This window comes from Chlamydotis macqueenii, chromosome 2, assembly GCF_036417535.1.
Source record: "Chlamydotis macqueenii isolate bChlMac1 chromosome 2, bChlMac1.mat, whole genome shotgun sequence".
Taxonomy (NCBI): domain Eukaryota; kingdom Metazoa; phylum Chordata; class Aves; order Otidiformes; family Otididae; genus Chlamydotis; species Chlamydotis macqueenii.
Window position 1 is genome coordinate 15,607,243 of NC_141557.1, and position 19,303 is coordinate 15,626,545.

Here is a 19,303-nt window from a genome sequence, read left to right on the forward strand (position 1 = left end):
ACTGTGCACAGAAAGCTGCTCAAGTACCTGATAGTAGCCTGCATCCATTTTGCATGGTAAGTATAACACGTAAGGACAAGGTAGAGCAGAATCAAAGCAACCTCTTGTTCCCTCATGTAACATACAGGAAAAGGATGGAGCACTGATGTCTGCTGAGGTAGAGAATTATGTAATAACTTCTTATTATTGAGAAAAATGAAGTATATCTTGTGTTTTGATAGAAATATGTACTATTTGGCAAGTACACTTAGAAGTTTGTGGGTCTTGCATTTAAGTTCTTTTAAACTTACATTTTGTGGCAATTCTTTCTAAATATGGCTGTGGCGTGCAGTAAATAGTACAGTTGTTGCTTTGAAAAAGTCTGTGTCTGCAGTGGTATGAAAATAAAATTCCACATCAAAGAGTACAGTACAAGCTAGCCCTGACCCACAGACAGGAGATATTTATGCAAGGATGTGGCGTTTTTTTTTTTCTAAGCAATGCTTTCTCATTTTGTTCTTTCTGAATGGCAAGTATTTTTCTCTTCTCTTGTTTTCCCATCACTGGTGAAATGTGTTCTGTTTCAACCTTAGCAGAGAACTGGAGAGAGGTACCGAAAGCCCCAAACTTGCAATTAAGGGATGCTCGCATGGTTCACTAGAAGCTGGTAGAGGTTATTCTGGTATCATTTAAGCCAGATTTATGCTGATGGAATACCTCTGGGTGAAATCCAGGTCTTTCTGAACTCAGTGTAAAGAAGGACTCCAAGGACAGCCAAATGAAATCACCTTACAGAGAAAGCATTGCAAATATCTTTGTTATTTATGTTTGGCTTAAGCCAAGTGATCTAATTGTTGATGAATTTCAGTAATGTAAGTCCCAACTGACGCCATTATAATCAACAGAGTTAATCTTGGTTTACGTATGTGGGACTGAGATCAGGATTTGTCCCAAAGATTTTTTTCATTTGTTTAAGTGGAAGAAGTGAAACTAAAGGTTCTTATTTACAGCTGAATAAGGATGTAACAACAGAATGGATTTGGGGAGAAAGGAGGATTACAGTGAAGTTTTCTGAAGTGTCCAGCCTCCTAGGGAACAGCTTCTGTTGCCACTGCCTCTGCCAGCCTGCACAGTTACATGCCATCCTTATGTTTCTTTTCCAAAAGCCTCATTAAGGAAGTTTCTGCCTTTTCTTATGTTACCTTGCTCACCTAGAATATCACCAAGCAGGTTTTCTACTCCTTTTTAGCTCTTGAAAGGGTTGGCAGCATTTTATGGTTTGTAAGTGGCATCTGTGTAAGACAGCCAGATGGGAACTCCGTTTCTTTTTCTTAACCTCTACTGCTGTCTGAGGCAAATTTAGCCATAGGCGCCAGGCAGTACTCATTAATGCCCTGCCATGCATGTGTGCAGAGTGCTGCAGAAGTCCTGGGCTCAGTCCTGTCCTTCAGAAGTAGTACATTCAGTTGCATCTAGAAGCCACCAAACATGAACATCTAGAAGGCACCGTCAGAGCAAATGAAGCAGAAAAGGTGTTCCCAAAAATCAGTGGACACAAATATCTCCCCTCTGCTTCCTGAAGAGATGCCAGTTCCTCCTGTGTTTACACCTGGTAGAGCAGCACTGCTCAAAGAAACATCTCAATCTTCCATGGCAACAAGCCCAGAAGCTGATCTGCCAGCCCCAACCTGGTTAACTGCTAGCAGGCAGTAAGTGGGGGCAGCCTGCTTCCCAAAGAGTAAGAGCAACCTATTTCTTCTGCCTTGTGGACAACTTTAACACTGCTGCTCTGGTGCTGCAACTCTTAGGCAACGTTTAGGGGACAGATTTCTAGGAAATGCACTCTGTCTTTCTGAAAATCCGCTATGACCCTCAGTCATCTGAGTTTTGCTTCGCCACCTGTCCCAGGAGCCCTGCTAGCCCGCTGAGTCCACAAGCGTGTCTTTTATCATCTGCAGTGATTACAGAAAAAAAAACCTCTTGAGTCTTCATCCTCCTGCTCCTTCTCCATTAAGCATATTCCCATGACCTCAGAAGCCCTGTGAAACTATACTGCCAACCGTGTCTGCCTGCACGCCTGCCAACATGCATGCATGCTGATAGACACACTCGTGGCGCTCGGCAGCATCCCCTACGCTGCCTGTCAGCAGGTCAAAAGTGGCACTGGCAAAATCATTAGATGCCAGTGGAATAATCATGGGAGTTGTTACTTTTCACTCCAGTCTCCAAATTCCTGTAGTTTCTGGTAGGCATCCTAGAATTCACCATTAGAAAAACCACGATGGAATAGTGTCATGGAATACTGAAGGATTTATTCATACAGATGCAGATCTGTAGAGACTGTGTGATTAACAAGAAAAGTACCTTGACTGTCAAAAAAAAAAAAAAAGGTGGCACGGGTGCATTTCTGATCATTATAATTTAATTATTGCACTTTTAATGAATGAATAAAATAATCCAATGGAAGAACCCCTAGTAGACATATCCAGGAATTTCCCACTGATGTCTCCCATGGCATACCCACTCTTCACATCTTTCCTGTCCATTATTTAGTAAAAAGGACTTCTAATTTTGCACACTTTATTCTTCAGCCTGTTCCAATTAGGAGCACCGCTACAATAAGTTTGTTTTATTCTCCTTTCTGTAAAGAGAAAATCTTTTATGCTAAAAATCAAAACAACCCTTCTCCCATATTCTAGTTCTGTACTGTGTGTGTTCTGGCATTTGAATTTTACCAGTGCAAATTCAGAGACACAATCTCTCTGCATGGGGGAAAGATGTAATTATTTATACACAACACAGAACATGATTTGGTATGTGTTCCTAGCTAAATATATTTTAAAAGACAACTACCAACTCAACATCTCCTGAAAAATTAACATTCTCTATTCAGTGACATTTTTCATTGTGCACCTTCATTTGGCTGTATGCTATGCATGAAAGCATCAGATCTAGAAGCATTAGTGACTAAACTTCAGCTTTTACCTCCTGTTCCTAGTTTTGTGAGGTTTTTTTTTATTTCAACATAATTCTGACTAAATTTTCAAGTCTAAAGCATAAAATTCTTAAAAATACTAAGCCATTCACATACATTAGAACCTGTGTTTTCTTTTCAGATTCACCCATCTAATCTAGGACTACACTTACATCTTAAAAGCTTGAAAATTTTGTACTGAGTGTCAGTATCAATTAATTAGTGAAGCTTTAAATAATCTTGTGTGACATTTGGGAAAAACCTGGCGATAGCAAAACTTTTATTTTCTCTTTCTTCCTTTCAGGTGTAAATCAAACTTTGACTCCCTCATACTCAGCCTCTCTTTCAGAAGTGTAACTTCACATTTCATCCCCAGATATGATGCTCTGACTCTCAGTTTCACGTAACTGAAATTATGGAATATCTACGCTCATGAATTAAAAGATAGTTATTGCTTTTTTAAAGGCAATAAACAGCAGGGTATATGTTATCAGTGGTATCAAAGACAGCTTTACTGAATTAGTCCTTTAACAATAGTACGAAACATCAAACTTTAAATCTCGGTAACTCAAGTATGAACAAATGGACTAAAAAAATGCTTTTCTGATAAAAGTTTCATCTATTCCAGCATCCTATCTCCTAGGAAATACATACTACATACTACAAGAAAAGCATATTTCAGTACTTCTTTGGAATACTCCCCCACCTGCCATAATTTGCGGCCCTGGGGCTACCTAACCCAGAGCTCATTTTCTTGCATGTACTAACCCTCCGTGGATTTTTCTACCAATAATTTTTCCACCAATAATTTTTCCACGTGCTCTTTGGAGCCAGGTAAACATGTGAATGCACCTGAAAGTATAATCAATAGAAGACATACAGTGAGCCAAATGAACTGACAGTCATCGAATGCTGCCGGTTAAGATTGCTTTACATGTTAATTGTAATTCTGCACTCCTTCCTTGCATGCTAACTGGAAGAAGGCTGCTTCTGTACACCTTATGATTGAAATACACCAGCTTTTGGATCTGCCTAGTACTCCATTCCCGTCCATTTCTCATACTACTTACATTTCTACACACAAATGTAGCGACAGTTAATATCTTTTTATATATTATTATATAATATTTGTATACATTAATATGATATTATTAGAATATAATAATATAATATGTACTATATATACTATCACATATGTTATATATAGTACACTTGTCATTATTAGGCTAACACCTATCTTTAGCTTTACTCCATGAGCTAGAAATTCTAGCTGGATTGCTCGTGCCAAGAAAAGCGCCCTCCTCACTTATTTTCTGACTGGCCGTGCTGCTCTGGAACCTGACGTGGGGAGAAACTTCACGTCCCAGGAAGCTCTTGGCATGGAAACAACCCTGGCAGCTTTCAATCTGCATGGATCCTTCTCACGCCTTCGGTGCATCTATCGCATAATGGCCAGGATCTGTCTTACTCCTTTGCTGGCCTCTGCATGAGAGAGATCACAAAATTCCTGAGATGAGGCATCTCTTTTCTTCTCTCTTACATCTGCAAAGCAATTCAGTGAGTATATTAAATCTCCCTTCTTTTGTGTTCTTGTTACTATGTGGACTATAATTGGTAGGAATTCCCTAGGATATCCTGCATCCTTCTTGTGACATATTTTGCCCTTAACCCAGGAGACAAATTACCAATACTGTTCCATTTCTTTCTATTCAGGACACAGATGTCTTGGCACAGGATTTGCAGTAAAGAATCACAGCTCGGTATTACCGGTCTTTTCCTTCCTCTCACTGCTAGATGCCTCATGGCCAAGAGCTGGGCTGTCACAGGCCTTACAAGTTTCTTTTCTTAACCTGGATGCTTAAGGAAATGAGACGTTGGCCATACTCCTTTTCATATCTTTTCATATCCTCTGGAGAAGGTCCAGAGGAGGGCCACGAAGACGATAAAAGGGCTGGAGCACCTCTCTTATGAGGACAGGCTGAGAGAGTTGGGGCTGTTCAGCCTGCAGAAGAGGAGGCTCCGGGGAGACCTGATAGCGGTCTTCCAGTACCTCAAGGGGGCCTACAAGAAAGATGGGGAAAGGCTGCTTAGTAGGGCCTGTTGCGATAGGACGAGAGGTAATGGTTTTAAAATAGAGGGGGGTAGATTTAGATTAGAAATTAGGAAAAAATTTTTTACGATGCGAGTTATAGAACACTGGAACAGGTTGCCCAGAAAGGTGGTGGAGGCCCCATCTCTGGAAACGTTCAAGGCCAGGCTGGATGAGGCTCTGAGCAACCTGAGCTAGTCAGGGATGTCCCTGCTCCTTGCAGGGGGGTTGGACTAGATGACCTTTGAAGGTCCCTTCCAACCCTAACCATTCTATGATTCTATGATTCTATGATCTGGGTTTTTTTTTTTCTGCCTGGTAGTAACACAGGAATCCACTGAGAAACTTCATCCACATCTGAAAGAAGTAGAGTCTAGAAGAAAACTATGTTCTTACCGGGCTTGCGGCAATACGCAGGTACGGGAAAACAGTGAGCTAAAACAGTGCCATTGCAGGCGATTGTTTGACATATATTGTGACATATTCTAGCTGGCAGGGACTGGCTGATGAGCCAGCAAACTCAGAGCATGCTAGCTGTAGTACTGGTGCCCTTTGCAAAACTGGGAGCATCAGGATGGTCCTGAGTGAGACTGAGGTGGATAAATGTATAGGAAATCAAGGTGCAGGAATTTTAAGACTATTGCAACATCTTCTTTTATTGCCTTATGCTATCTTTTTAAGAACATACTATTAATGATTCATAAGCTAAATCAGTATTGCATTTGTATAACTTATCTATTTGAGGATCACAGTGATCATTGTCATACACTATATTGTCATACACATCTTCTGAAATCAGGCACTCATATTAGTAAGTAAAACATATAAACTGGCTTTGCTCATTTAAAGGATAGCTTAAGCTTTTTCTTGGTGGACCTTATTCACTAATACCTTTTTAATATGCATATATACAAAAATACATATGAAAAATAAAATAACAGTAAATGTGTCAACTATGTAAAATACTCACTTAATGAACTATGAAAATTATTAGGCTTTTTCACCTAATAGCTGATTAAAACCTATACTAGTTGGTTTCATATAAGTGCATGATATTAATCTTGAACAGAACAAGTATAAAGAATAATAATACATTTGAAATGCTTTTAAACATACTGGTTTTCTGGGGGTTTCAGAGGACAGACTTTTGTCGAATCGTATTTCTGGGCTGTTCCCAGGCTGTCACTGTTCCCTAGAGCTGAATCTCTGGATATCAGAGATTCTCCCCTGAAGCTGCATCTATAGACATTAAAGATCCAGAGTTGTTACATACCTTAAGCTAAGAGAGACAGGGGACTTGGGCCTAATTACAGCTCACGCCCATGTAAGGTTCTTTAAGCTTAAAGCAGAAGCCTTGATGCCAATGAAAATCAGGTCCTCACTCACTTCAAATGTACTCACAAAAAAGGTTAAAATTCTGTTTAACTTCCTCTTCTTATCAAAGGCTTGGAAAAAAGAGAGCCTTTTCACAGCCACCGAGGCCCTGCATGTTTTATCTGAAGTCTGCTGTTTTAAAAGGGTGATTGATTTTTCCACATTAAGGGCAAAATAGCAGGAGATCTGTGCCTCACTAACTCTTACACGCATAGCTGCTAGCAACAGAGCTCACTACTCAAATCAAAACGGGATTTCTGGCTTTTAATTGTAGGACTTGCAGGGCTCCATTCCTTCGGCCTTGTCTTAAATTAAGAGACAGAAATTATTTCCCCATGAGACTTCAACTTAGATCTTTGCCAAGGCCATGGGTCACTTGATTGCATCCAGAAGTTTACTCTAAACTTAGCTGGTGATGTGTCGATGTGATGAGGTTTCAGCACATGATACTTCACAGTGACCGAAGCTGGTTCCCATGATTTTTTAATTCATTTGGGGAATAGGAGTACATAAAATCTAAATATAATTTTCAGTTTTTAATTCCATGTTATATTTTTCCAGAAACGCAAGCATTTATGAGCACCTTTGATTTCTGTCTGTAGGCCATAGTTATTAATGGAAACGAAAAATAAAACTGCCATGTAGATGTACTGCTGTGAAAAAAAATATTACTAATTAAATGTGGAGTAAGTGACTATGATAAAACCTCTTGGTAATCTGCCTGGCCACTGTGGGACAAGAGGTCACGCTTCACGTGCCAAGAATGACAGTGTGATGCTACAGGGGTTTGAGAACCAGTTGGAGAGTCAGTTCTCTAGTTCAGTGACCTCACTTCAGTCGGAACTGTATAAACACAGAAGTCGACCAAATAAATTTAGATGTATTTATAGCTCCCTTGTGTAGTGAAGTACACTGAAGACAAGGGATGTAGAAATTACAGATTGCCAGTAACGGTAAAAGAAAACAACAACAAACACAACTTTAAATATATATTATATAGAGCAGACAAGGAAAAAAAAAAACCTTTCCAGAGAAGACTGCCAATAGCTCGGTGACACTCAGTTTTTCCATACCAGGATCCTTTTCCTATCTGGTTTGCCTCTAAGAGGAGCCTCCATCTTATTTAACAGTCTGGGCAGAACAGATTGGCTGGGGTCCTCCGAGAAATCTTGCAATAACATTAAGGCTTCCTCGCCTCAGTGCCTAACTGGAAAAAGAGAATATAGTTTTCTTGCTCACTGGGTATTGTACAGAGAAAGTATTTGAATTATTTCTTTAAAATTAAAGAAAGGAAATACTAAGTGAGAACTGCTTTAAGAGATATTAAAGAACTATTTTAAGTTTCTTGAGGTTAAAATGAAGAAAATTCTTCACAGTCCAGTATCCCACACATCCCATTCTCATACATCTTCCAGAGACCTATAGGACGACGTAAAACAAGTCCAAAAGCAACACAGGAAACTGCAATTTTCATTAAAATCATTGATTTATCTTGTGATTCAAGAGCAATTCTCTCACCCTCAACTCTGCAGGTCTGCTAGAGAGTGCTGCAGGTATTGCCACCTTTGCACTCCCAGCGCGCTCTCTGCAAACCCCATCCTGGGACAATCACCTGCAAGAAGCAAAGACCTGATGAGCAAGTCTTCTGCATTATGAAACTGAAGGAGAGATACATATCCTTGTATTACAGCACAGACACATTGCAAAAACACACACAAATGAAGATTTTTATGAGAACATGTAATAAACTATCTAGAAAGCCAGTAGTGTACGGTTGCCGTGGATCACCGGGGGTTAAAAGGAGGGTTACCCGTGCAGGATTCCTGCACTAGTCACCGCCTTGAAGGGTCTCTCTGTGAGCTGCAATCTTCATTGAAAGGTTTATTTTCATAAAGCATCTCTTCATTGTCAGTGTAACGGCTTCATCAACAAACTCAAAATTCCAAGCAACAACAATTTAATCCTTCAGTCTCTGAAACCCAGCATCCTCTATTGCTATGCAGCATTGCCAGAATAAGATACATAGTGGTAAAGCATTATTTCCTGGATTGCAGTTACAAAGGGCATTCTATGCTTTCTTTGGAGAGAGAGGCCATGTTTGACTTTTATCAGTCCTCTAGTACTTGTCCCTCTTTTCAGGCTTCATTGACAGTGCTACAAGAAGTTTCACAGCAAATACCTTTTATGCCCCAGGATGCGTAGCAGCTGGGCTGGCTGACGGACTTGCAACTCCGCACATTTTTCAAATGTTTCCTTAACTGCTTTTTAGGAACAGCTATTTTTATAAACTTTTTGTTACCTCTAAGTTGTCCAACCTTTATGGAAATTTATTTCCAAATGAATACAAAACAATCTCTTCGCTACTTCTGAATCATTCATTTCTGTCCTTCCCATTCAATCTTGCACTTATTTTTAGTTTCGCTTTCACTCTCTTTATTCTGCTCACAAAAGGTTATTTTTCCCATATTTTAAAGTATTGTTTCATTTTTTTCCTATCTTCCTATTTTAAAAATATTTTATTTATGTATTTACATCTCTTTTATTCTTTTATTTCCATTTCCAAAATTTTCTGCTTTTTTTTTTCTTCCTATTGCTATATTTCTTTGGGGTTTTTTGTGTGTTTCCCAGTGCTATATTTCTTTGTAGAGGCTTTTTAGTCCATAGCAGTAGTAAAATATTTTGTGATGCTGAGAGAAGTGAGTTTACTTCTTCCTGCTTGCAAGCCTGCAGATTTCCTCTCAGTCATGAGGGTTTCCTTGGCTTCTCATTAAGAAAAACAAAAAAAAGAGACAAGAACTATGTGTTCCTGACTTGTCACACCTTGAAGGACAGAGATCAACTTGTTGGGCATAAAATGAAAACTTTAGAACAAGCAGCTTGGTTTTTTTTTAAAAATAATTTTTATTTGGCATCACCAGTCAAGCCTTTCATGTTGCTGAATTCTATTGCTGTCTTTGAAAAATCAGTCATCCTAAGCTGGTACAAAATCAGTTCAAAGAGAGATTTTTCTTACTTTATGATTTCTTAGAAGCTTTTGAAAGTGTCACCTCACAAGAAGGATAATAAATACTTAAAATATGTTCATTCTCTCTTCTATGAAGCAGTAATAATGGATATAAATTCTAGCCTTCCACTTATCACAACACAAAAGCTATGCTGAAAGAATACTAGGAGATTGAGAAATCACATCCTGACAAGTTAGGAAATGCTAACCAGCATTATTCTGGCTTTTGCGCACTTATGCATAATGATACAATTCTTAGTTATGTGTGTCCCTCTTTAAAAAAAAAAACCAAAACAAAAACAACAGAACAAAAAGGTTCGCTAAGTGAGTGTATTTGCTTTCTCTTTATGGCTAGGGGGGGTGATCCAGCTTACAGACCTGTGTTGTTTCAGCCACTGGGCTGACCACTAGCGGTGATGGATTCTCATCTTCTGTGCAAATGAAGTTGTATGTTTTTGACCTTTAGTCCCCAAATGTATGTTATTGTAACAGGAAATAGGAAAATTAAGCATCTTGGATCCATTCCAGGATTTGGAATGGAATATGTTGTTATGTGCAAGACTATTCTGATGGTTGTCCCTAAGTTTGATCCTTCCCCCTTCTACCTACCCCTGCAAGCCTATCTTCTCCCACTTCAGCAGATTGAAGTCCATTATCTACTTCACTTACGGATCTCTGCCTGGTCCCAGTCTTCTTGTGCAGCTGGTTTTAAGATAAGATCAAAATAGTTACCTGAAAACCTCCGTTTGGCCATCCTGTAACACAAGAGGCGCCTGAACTCTGAAGAGCTGGGGTTCATCTATTTGAGGTAGCTGCCGTAGGGTCCTCTTACAGTCAGGGAAGAAGCAACAGGAACTTACAGGGCAGCATTGATCCATTTGAGACTTTAGGAGATAAACTGCTGCCCGGACTTCTCTGACACATCATCTTAACACCCGTTCACTCTGAATTTTATGCAAAGGTGTTTCTTAGAAACACACTAACTGCCCTTCCAATTGCTGGCAGCATTTGTTTCAGACTTTCTTCTCATTTTTCTGTCTCTATTTTTTTCCCCATATTTATTTTACTAATTTTACTCTTCTGCTCAGTTGATCTGGATCTTGGCTTCTTTATTATCTTAACCAGCATTTCTCCTTTTCTTTTTTTTTTTCCAAAAGCAGTGTTTCAGCATTTAAAGGTTTGACAGGTTAATGATGACAAAAAGGAATATACTTAAACCTCATTATATTTTTCAACTTCAAAGAGTTTTCCTCATATTTATTAATGTATCTTCACAATATTTAAGTCAGAATTATCACTGCTGTTTCAAAGCTAGGGGAACTGAGGTGCAGACATTAAAGCCTAACTGTCTTATATATTTAACACGTACAAATAGCCAGCAGGAGGCCTAAGCTGTGGGAAGCAGGAGAAGTCTGGTACTTTGAGGTTTTTCAAAGCTTGTGTTTGGTGTTGTCCAAGTTCTCCAAACTCTTTGAGTCTGTCTCTAATGCAGTGAATTTAAATACCTTAATCGTCTTCAAAAAACCATAATATTCTAAGGCTGCTGTTGTGCTCCAAATGTAACTATCTAAAACAAACCTAACCTAAATCATCCTCTAGCTGGTCTAAACCAAACTATGCAGTAATACCTTACTGCGTGTGGGTGGATTTTCCTTAAATGTGTTATAAAATTGCTCCATGTATGCTAAAGTGCAAAAGAGAACAGCAGACTAACGATTCATGTTCTAAAACTTCACAGACCAGGGGAGGGAAGGAAGTATTACAGCTTGTCTGTTCAAGCTGCTCTCCCCATCGAGGCTTCAGTTCAAAGCACTACAGGACAGTGGTTCACCCCTTTATTACGATGTATTGGCATTTCCACTTGTACTGATAGATGGCAAAAGCACTACTGTGCCAACATCGCTATTGATTTAATTCTGAAAATACACTACTTTGCTAAATATGAAAAAAATGTGAGCTTTAATACTATGACATTTTTTTAGCCAGTTTATTACCCTAAGCTACTAATACTCTTCTTAGTAGTGCATCATAAAATCTTAATCATGTAGGTATACTCTTCAGTTCATTCTATGTGACAGTCACTACCACTCTTGTAATTTACAGATCATGGAGGAAGAACGTTCTCTACATAATATTTATTCTAAACCATTGCCAATGCAATCTTCAAAACAGTATCTCTTTGTCCATTGTAGGTTGTAACAAGAGAAATAATATCTTAATCAGGTATTATAGCTTTCATTTTTTTCTATTGTATTGATTGTTCATTGGTTACTAAGTTCTGTTTACTTTCAGTTTTAAGTATAAACTCATTCTATCATTTTGCTTTTAAGAAAAACTCAGTCACAAAAGCCTGTAAAATAGAATTGAGATCACTGATACATTTTCCTGTAAAATATTCAAGAAATAGTACTTCAGAATATTATAACTTAGGATGTAACTCCACACAAAATATTATCTTTAACAAGTTACAATGAGTTATTTTTCCCAATATTGTTTTAAAACTTGATATTCCAGATTGACATGAATTACTGCTGCTACAAAGCCTCTACAGTTTATTGTGAATTAGTTTTGAGGAAAATTAATGTACTCTCTACTAGAAATAACTTATATTTTCTGTGAATACTGAAAACAGTCTACAATGGAAACTTATACTGTCATCAGATCTCTTTTCTTTTTCACCAGCAACAGACCATTGTAGTATTTCATTATATTTTTAAATGAAAGCTAGTAGCTGGTAAAGGCACGAACACATTTGCACATCAGAATGAATATTTTGTGTCTCTCCAAGTGGCATGTATCAAGAGCTATCACATGCTAATCATTCCTCATTTGTGGTTCAGAAAGGCAGTACACATCCTGAATATAGCAATGGTTTTGCTTAAGCAACAGCTAAGACTTGTATGACTTTCAAAAGGAATTACAATTATTTAAGACCACTTGGAGGATTCACATTCAAATTCATTGTAATTTACAGATTCTGTAACTACAAACCACTTCAGCTTTAGTAGGCACAAAAAGGTGAAGAATGTTTATTTTTAAACTTCAGTACCTGCTGAAATTGTAAATGACTTTTAAATAAAGTATTCTGAGCACAGGAACAGTTATTTCAGATAGAGAGCCTCCAAGTGGAACATGCAACTGAAGGACAGTATCGTATCATAAATGTACCTTAATTCTGAAATTACTGGGAGCCAGCCTGCCTGTTTTATCACCTCACATTTCATTTGCCAATATGTAGTTACTGTATTAATAAAATTTTGTTTATGTTCAAAATAACTAATTCTAATTCACATATATTTTCATGAAATCCAAGTTCAAAGTCTAAACTTTCAATTTGTTTTTATTGTTTGGCTACACTGAAAAAACAGTTATCAGGGCCAAAGACTCAGGATATCTGCTTCCTTAGCTGTTGCTTTACAGTGAGCTGCAGACAAAGATATTCAGAAAACTGCACATATATTTTAAATATAATTGTTAGCATACAGTGTAAACCTACACAGTTCAAATTTCAGCCTTAGGTACATGTAGAGAAATGTGGATATTTGGAAGGCATTCTGTATTCCTTTCCACTGCCTTTCCCTCATCCACTAAGCAGGTCACCTTGTCACAGAAGATCACATTGGTCAAGCAGGACCCGCCTTTCATAAACCCATGCTGACCGGGCCCGATTACCTGGTTGTCCTGTACATGCTGTGTGACGGCACTCAAGATGACCTGCTCAGTAATATCCAATCTAAACCTCCCCTGGCACGACTTGAGGCCATTTCCTCTCGTCCCATCACTTCTTACTTGGGAGAAGAGACCAACACCTTCCTCCCTACAGCCTCCTTTCAGGTAGCTGTAAAGAGCAAGGTTTCCTCTCAGCCTCCTTTTCTCCAGACTAAACAATCCCAGTTCCCTCAGCCGCTCCTCATAAGACTTGTTCTCCAGACCCCTCACAGCTTCGTTGCCCTTCTCTGGACGCGCTCCAGCAACTCAACATCCTTCTTGTACTGAGGGGCCCAAAACTGCACAGTGTTTGATGTGTGGCCTCACCAGTGCTGAGTACAGGGGGACAATCACTTCCCTGCTCCTGCTGGCCACACAATTTTTGATACAAGCCAGGATGCTCTTGGTCACCTGGGCACACTGCCGGCTCGCATTCAGCTGGCTGTGCTCCCCTCAGACCCAATGCTTGCACGTCCCTCAGCCCCATTCCCCAGAACAGCTCCTGTACTTTCCAGAGACTCCTTTTCCGAACCTGTTTCCCTGAAATCGCCAGTCCCACCGCCGCTCGCCCACACCATGCAGACAGTCTGTGTCAGAGCTGGCTGAGAGCCTGGCTCCCGCTTACACCAACGGCCGTCGGGGAAGGGAAGGCCTCACTTCAGGCACAGCAGTGCACGGAGAGTCACTCGTGTAACCCCTGCGTCCCGGGCGGCGGGGCCGAGGCTGAGGCCCCGGCACAGCAACAAACGCAGGCCCTGGGCGCTGCCCCACCGTCCCCTCGGTACCGGCCGCTGCTTTCCCGCCAACAACCCTCGCCCGGCGGCGGCACTGCGCCTGCGCCGCGGGCAGGCAGTGGGGCGGGCACGCCGCCCACACGCACACGGCCTTCCCGCGAGGTGTGGCGTGACGCAACATCGCGCCGTCGCCGTGACGTTTCGGTGGCGTGACGCAGGCACGCAGAGGGGCGCGCGTAAGTTCCCTTCCCCCCGCGGTAGTGGGAGCCGGGGCCGGGGCCGGGGCCCGGGCGGGCGGCGCTGGGGATGGCGCGGGGCGCGGCTGCGCCCGCTCCCTTCCCTTCCCCCCCCGGCCCCGCCCCGGGCCGAGGAGCCAGGGCGGCGGCGCGGGGCTGGGGGGGGGCTGCCCCGCTGGCGGCCGGGCTCCGGCTCCGGGCGGAAATGGGCACCTTCCCCGGCCCGGCACCCGGAGAGCCTGAGGGGTCCCTCCCGGGCCCTGCCGCTGGGGCTCCGCGCCCCTGAGGCCCTTGACTCGCCCGGCCGCGGGAGAGCGGGTCCCGAGCCCGCAGTTCAGCCGTGCCTCGGCCTGCGGAGGGAGAGCTCGGCCGCTGCAGCGGGGCCCGCTCGGCTCCCGCCGCCGGAGCCTGCGAGCGGCGGTGCGCGGCTGGCGGGGCCTGCGCAGCGCTCGGCCTAGGCGGGCGGCGGGTGAGCGCGGTGGTAACGCAGCCGCCCGAGGCTCTGGTTTGGGTGGTGCCTGCCCCCTGCAAGCAGAAGGAGTGAGCAGGTGTGACTGCCGTTATCGGGTGTGGTGTTATAATAAAGATCCACAGAAAGGTTTCTGCAAGTCACAAAACTTACTTCTACAATTCACTTTGGGTTTTGGTTTGTTTTTTTTTTTTTTTTTTTTTTTTTAAAGTACACGTGGCCATAAAATGTAGCACGCACGAGGGATGGCAGCAGGTGCCCTCCAGTTTCGTGGCGCTGAGTTGTGGAAGCATTTGGCGGGTGTGGAGTCCCCCTGCCAGCGTGAGTCAGACTTAGACCTGAGCGCTACTTCATAAACCTTGCTGCTGTTTCCGTAAAAGTACAAACATTATGCACAGCCTTCTCAGGCTTCTTGGGTTTTGGAAGGAACCTGGGAGCTGAAGAGTTTTCATTTGTTCTGTGGCTGCAGAAATGAATGCAGTAAATGGGCGTAGTGTTTGTGCTTAACTGGTGCTGAGGCCTGCCAGCTTATGAATCCACTAGAAACTTTGTATTGGTGATAATGAAATAGAGAACGTATCTCAAGTTCTAAGTGACCTGACATAGCTGGCATTGGCACAACAAGGAGGGAAGTGTTTGAAAGCAGTGTAAGAGAGTTTTGGAAGGCCTGCAGTAACGTCTGCAGTTTGACGGATTTGAAACAACGTGAGAGATAGGCTTGTTTTGCCTAGAAGTTGTGTGGTTAGACTTACCTAGTTCTGTGCCTGAATTAAAATTGATGTTACACAGCTTACGTTTTATTGTCAGTCTTCTGCTCGTCAGTTCATACTGTCTTGTGCTCATTTCCTTTCTTTTTCTCTGTATTTGAACTTGTAATGTGCCATTAAAAATGGTATTTCATATTATTCTATATTTAAAAGAGACGAGGAGGATAACATAAGGTAAATGCACGGTTCTGTTAGATCATAGTTTATGCTTACAGTTGGTTTTTTTTTTTTTCAGAAGACAATACAGCAACCAAAATACTGAGCTTTGTCTTTTTTTTTTGTCTAACATTGATGCAGCTAGTTATTTTTAGTACTAGTTTAAGTTAATTTTTTTAAAGTTCTTTTTATGCAAATCAAAAGATATATTCCAGGGATGAGTGTGTATTTTTTCTGCCTCAGTAGCTAGAAAAATTGGATTTTTTAAACTTAAAGTTTTTTAAAAATAAGGAAAGAAAAGGAAGGAAAAAAGCTTATGACTGTATGTTTAAAATATTTTTTGTGATGATCTGATATAAAGTTCTTAGTGTTTAATTAAAAAAATATTCTTGGGTAATGATAGGTGGAGGATCAGAAGAAAACTAGCACTATGGTATGGCTCAAATGTTTTTAACTTTTGGGCAGGCTGTTAAAGTAATAGATTTTGGGGTATCTAAAATTTTGTCATTGAAATTTTTTCAAAGCGTTAATGAAGGAAATACTAGTTTCCTGTGTACCCTCTACATCACATTTGTGACAATGTCAGAATTAGCAATGACAGTGACAGCATGTGATGAGGTATTTCCAACTTTCTCACATGAAGCTGTAGTTATATGTAGTGATTGTTGTACATGTATGTTTTTGACATACAGGTTTAATGATTATGCTGCATTAGACGGAAGGAGTGTTCTTCATCAGTGACTTGGGGTGTTTCAAGGATTTTTATGTGCAGAGGTAATATGTTATTTATGGAAGTGGTTTAATGTTTTAAATGTCTGTATGCAACTGGTGATGCATTCACGTGTTTATTTGTGCCTAATGAGACAGATGTTGTTGGGTCAAAGTGGAATGGTCAAATGGCGAAAGTACAACTTCAGTCTGAAGTTCACTGAAAGTATTACTGCAGTTAAAATGATAGAAACTTAGAGTTCTAAAAGTATGTGGTCAAATCAGGAATGTGTGAACTTTATCAGTTATTTTAGCAGTATTTATTCAAATAGTTATTATTGCAATTTCTAATCTGAAGTGCTGTTAATGTGTGGTAGGCCTCAGAGGAGATGCCATTGTGTTTGATTTCTTGACAGCAAATATGTTTTAGAAAATGGTAAATAACCGTAAATAAACAGTAAATAATTTTCTAATAAAATAAAAACCAGAAGATACATTTTAGATTATTTTCTGTCCTTTGCTAAATAAATTTCCTGAGATACTGGGACTTTCTGTTTTTTGTTTTCCTTGAAATAGGAATTAAGATGGATGAAGTATTTTATTGGCCATAGCAGCAGCAGGATGTATAAGGTGGGTATGTTAAAAGAATATGGTTAACATCCTTGCAGAATATTTTGATTTTTAAGTCTCTGTTGGTCTAAACACAAAGAAATGCCATATGGTAAGCTAGGGTTCTTTCCCTAGGTGGTAGATGCAGGTAGCTTACCTGCTTTCATTGTGGTAAGCTGCTCATGTTTAGCACAGGTTACATGAGTGGATGCAGAGACAGCCTTAGGTAGCTGATGCATTTTAATTTTGCATCCTTTAAAGGAAGTTTTTCAATGTGTTCTTTCCTTAAGGTTTGTATGCTTTTTCTTTTGTAAAACTGGACTGAGAAAATACCACAGAGTGTTTCAGAATCTTGTTTTCAGTGTTCTGGTTAAATGTAATCAAGGAATAAAAAGATTCAGTTGCCATCTATGTACTTCCCTTCTAACGTAGACAGTTTTTGTCTCTGTGTTTGAGTTGCTGTTCATTGTTTGCTTGCTTTTTTTAAATCCTTCAACCTCCTTGAGGGTGTACTTCAGTGGGAGTGCACTCCAATTAAACTAATTGCTTCCAGAATGTCCAGAAAAGATTTTAGCGGTCCAGCGGCAGTAAAAGATGTTTTGATGCTCATCCTCATCTGCAGTCAAGTTAAGATTTTGTCCTTATTTGCTTAGACTTACAGCTTCATGTTTATCATTATAATTAACTTACAGAGATCCAGAACATATTTTTACTTTAAAAGATTTTTTTAAACAAAATTGAAAACACGAACATGTATTTTTACAAGACTGACATTGACAAATAAGAGAACAACGATGCTTGAATAATAGTTGAGCACTTTCTCATGAAGTGTATTTGCATGTTGTTGCTATTAAAGTTGAATGAAATGCGAACTTCTTTACAGTGTAACAATTTAAAAGAATATAGAGGCATAGAATCATAGAATAGTTTGGGTTGGAAAGGAACTTTAAAGGCCATCTAGTCCAACCCCCCTGCAAGGAGCAGGGACATCTTCAACTCAATCAGGTTGCTCAGAGCTCTGTCCCACCTGGCCGTGAATGTTTCCAGGGATGGGGCATCTAGCATGTCTCTGGGTAACCTGTTCCAGCGTTTCACCGCCTTTGTTTTTAAAAAGCCTCCTTCCTTATATCTAGTCTGAATCTACCCTCTTCTAGTTTAAAACTATTACCCCTTCTCCTGTCACAACAGGCCCTGCTAAAAAGTTTATCTCCATCTTTCTTATAAGCCCTCTTAAGTACTGAAAGGCTGCTATAAGGTCTTCCCAGAGCCTCCTCTGCTCCAGACTGAGCAACCCCAACTCTCTCAGCCTGTCTTCACAGGAGAGGTGCTCCAGCCCTCTGATCATCTTCGTGGTCCTCATGTGGACTCGCTCCAACAGGTCCATGTCCCTCTTATGATGGAGGCTCTAGTGCTGGAAACAGTCCTCTGGCAGGGGTCTCACAAAAGTGGAGTAGAGGGGCAGAATCACCTCTTTCAACCTGCTGGCCATGCTTCTTCTGATGCAGCCCAGGATATGGTTGACTTTCTGGGCTACAAGCACACATGGCCACCTCATGTTGAGCTTCTTGTCCACCAGCACTCCCAGCCGTGTATTGTTTTTCGAAAAGTCTAAGCCCCAAATTGTTGATTTAGAAAAAGTATCATGGTTAATGCCAAGAAGAGGTCATGTGCTGAGATGAGCTTCGGAGCTGGAGTATCCCAGCACTGCTGAAATGCCTCTGTCACAGCAAGTCACTGAAGAGGCAGGGAGATAGGAGTGGTCTTGTGGCTTGCTTGAGTATTTGCCAGGAGAAGCAGGTGCAAAAGAGATTGAAAAGCAGCTCAGAAAATTGTATGATTCAAGTAGATTACAGGAGTTGTGGGGGAAAGAAGCCACTACTGGCAGACTTACTGGGACCTATCAATGAAATTTATTTGGGATATTAGGTGGCTTCTAAGTTCTAGTTTTATGGAGAATTTTTGCTGTTTGTTTGAGTTTGGCTGGCAGATCAGTCAGAGCAATTTTTCCATACTCAGTCTTACTCATGAAGCCCTATGTTATCAGTAAATGAAAGTTGAAATGTCTGTAGGAAGTATTTGATGGTTTTACCTGACCAAACAGAAACCAAACCAAACAAACTCTTAAAGGTGTGTCATCCTACTTTTTGTACGTTATTCATCCATTGCAAGGGACTCTTTCTTCTCTTTTAAGGACAATGTTCTGAAAATCATGCCAACAAATTGCAGCTTAGACAAGTGTGATTGCAGTTGTATGCATGGTTCTTTGCCACTTCACTTTTCTTTTTCACTTTTGGATGAACCATAGAAAACAGGGATGTTCCTGCTACTGATTTGTCTAGTTTTGAACACACTGCAGTCTTCTGTGTGTCATTGATTTCAAATACTAATGATAAAAAACTTAATTTTGGTGTGTTTTTTTGGCTGTCCTTGACTGGTTAGCTTCCCTAAGTGAGGTTACAGTCAACCAATTTTCTGTGAGTGCCTGTAATGTCAGAT

General features: G+C 40.7%; 1 protein-coding gene across 6 annotated transcripts in view; it reads left to right on the forward strand.

Annotated features, from left to right (window-relative positions):
* The first annotated feature begins 5,392 nt into the window (after positions 1-5,392).
* ZNF438 (zinc finger protein 438) overlaps positions 5,393-19,303 on the forward strand; it is an 87,995-nt gene continuing 74,084 nt past the window's right edge. For 5 of the 6 annotated variants that reach the window (XM_086742043.1, XM_086742038.1, XM_086742035.1 and 2 more), the window contains exons 1-4: positions 14,300-14,646; positions 14,779-14,888; positions 16,183-16,264; positions 16,775-16,828. The gene's annotated coding sequence lies outside the window, so the exon portion shown is untranslated. Of the gene's footprint in view, positions 5,460-14,299; positions 14,647-14,778; positions 14,889-16,182; positions 16,265-16,774; positions 16,829-19,303 lie in introns of those variants that run through there. The other variant, XM_086742037.1, reaches the window with a different exon arrangement.